General features: G+C 34.9%; 1 pseudogene; it reads left to right on the forward strand.

Moving 5' to 3' along the window:
• The first annotated feature begins 732 nt into the window (after positions 1-732).
• On the forward strand, positions 733-1667 carry LOC143672948 (olfactory receptor 2T8-like; annotated as a pseudogene).
• Positions 1668-2491: the final 824 nt, after the last annotated feature.

Consider the following 2491-nt stretch of genomic DNA (forward strand, 5'->3'; position numbering starts at 1 on the left):
AAATCTACAACTATAATTGTAGAGCAGTCTATTTGTTCCCTTTAATTTGGCCAAGGAATGTTTCATTTATTTGGGGTCTGTGAAAAGATGCATAGATGTTTACTATTTTTTAGTCTACTGGTTGTTTGTTCATTTTATTTGCAAATGGTGTCCTTCTTTGTCTCTTGCAGCAGCTTTTGAGAATCACTTTTTCTTATATTATTATAGCTATAGCCAGACATAAACAGACAAATATTATATGTTCGCACTTACATAAAATAATTTGAATATTTAATAGATTCAGAAACAAGAAAAAGTTTACCAGAGGCCAGATTTGATATATGGACCAAATATGTATGGGATTGGGTGTGTTAATTGATGTTGAATTTCTGGTTTGAGTTTTGGAAAGTCTTCATTTTCTCTCTAGTAATTTTGATAAAATATATAACTGAAATAAAACAATTTAAAACGTAAAAATTCTCTTTTTTGTTTTTTATTTATTAATTTTTACTTAGACCATGTATAAAATACAAAATGGTCCATTTTTGGTTACAAGGTAACCACATCCATGAACATAAATCAGTGACATCAGTTATATTCACTATATTATGCTACATTCAGCCTCATCAGCTATCAAAAAGCTTGCATCACCCCAAATTGAAATTATGTACATATAAAGCAATAACTTGTACTCCACACCACAACTTGTCTCTGAATTATTTTTTCCATTTGCAGTGTTTCTTGTTTGAAGTCATGGAAAACAGAAACCATGCCTCAGATTTCATTTTGCTAGGACTCTTTAATCAAACAAGAGCCTACTTCTTCCTCTTTGTGATGATGCTAACAATTGTCTTCGTCTCACTTCTGGTCAATGCCCTCATGATCCTCCTGACCTACTGGGGCCACCACCTTCACAAGCCCATGTATTTCCTACTGAGCCAACTATCCCTCATGGACATGATGCTGATTTACACCATTGTGCCCAAAATGGCTGCTGATTACTTGACTGGCAAAATGTTCATCACCCCTCAGGCTGTGGATTCCAGATCTTTCTCTTCCTCACACTGGGTGGTAGAGAGTGCTTCCTCCTGGCAGTCATGTTCTATGACCGCTATGTGGCTATATGTCACCCTCTGCGATATCCCATCCTCATGAGCTGGGAAGTATGCCTGAGAATGATTTTGGGGTCTTGGTTTCTTGGAGCAGCTGATGGTCTCATGAAAGCTGCTGCTACCCTGAGCTTCCCATATTGCAAATCACATGAGATTGATCATTATTTTTGTGAGGGTCCTATGCTGTTGCACTTGGCTTGTGCAGACACTTCTGTCTTTGAGTATGCCATGTATATCTGCTGTGTGTTAATGCTTCTAGTCCCAATATCATTGATCCTGACTTCCTATAGTCTCATCCTAGCTGATGTTCTCCACATGCGATCCACAGAAGCTCACAAGAAGGCTTTTGCCACCTGCTCATCACATTTGGCCATGGTGGGACTCTTTTATGGAGCTACTACATTTATTTATATGAGACCCAAGTCACACACATCAGCTAACTATGACAAGATTGTATGGACATTTTATACTATCTTTACTCCTGCACTGAACCCCCTTATCTATAGTCTGAGGAACAATGATGTGAAAGGAGCCTTGACAAAGTGGTATGGGTCAATGTGTTGCCTTAAATCATAACTAAGATATTCTGGTTTACCCCAATGTTGAAGATTATCTAAAATTGTAGTCTGTGATTTTCTCAGAAGGCAAAATCTTCTTCACATTTAAGTATGTATTTATAGGTTCATATGTTTCTTCTATTTTATTTGAAAAGAGGATGAATCTCCATACTTCTGTTCAGTTGCTAAAATGTTATCACAAAATCATACTATGTGTTGCTAAACACTTGTGAATCACAAAATTAGTAACATATTTGTATGGTATATATCACAGCAAATATTTGGTGAAAGAATGAAATAAATACTTCACAGATATTGAAGGTTTATTGCTGAAAATTTTAATTGCAAGTATAACTTGTGGGCAATACATTTTCAGATCTGAAGCAGACCTTTAGCTAATTTTTTACAAGTACAAGCCCTCATGTAACTCATTCCCATTTTCAAGAGAAACGACTTCTGTCACACCAACATGAAAATCTGAAACACATTTAATATAACAGGTATGATTTTTGTCAAAATGTTTTCCTTGAGCCTATTCTAGAATTTTGCATAAATGAACACTTTATTTGGTGTTCCCAGCTTCCATCACTTAAGATTATATTCATAGTCTCTGGTTTCTTCCACATATGACAGAAATGCACACACACACATTATATATAAGTTTATACATGAATGCAACTTATACATAATAATATGTGTATATGCACACACTCTATATTTGAAATATTTCTTTTTTTATTTTATTACAGAGTAATATTCCACTGTATGGATTTATCAAAGTTGTTTTATATTATTTTGTTCATTAATATGCATGCCATTTTCAGTCTGGAGCTTTTATTAGTA

This window comes from Tamandua tetradactyla, assembly GCF_023851605.1.
Source record: "Tamandua tetradactyla isolate mTamTet1 chromosome 22 unlocalized genomic scaffold, mTamTet1.pri SUPER_22_unloc_2, whole genome shotgun sequence".
NCBI classification, from domain to species: Eukaryota; Metazoa; Chordata; class Mammalia; order Pilosa; family Myrmecophagidae; genus Tamandua; species Tamandua tetradactyla.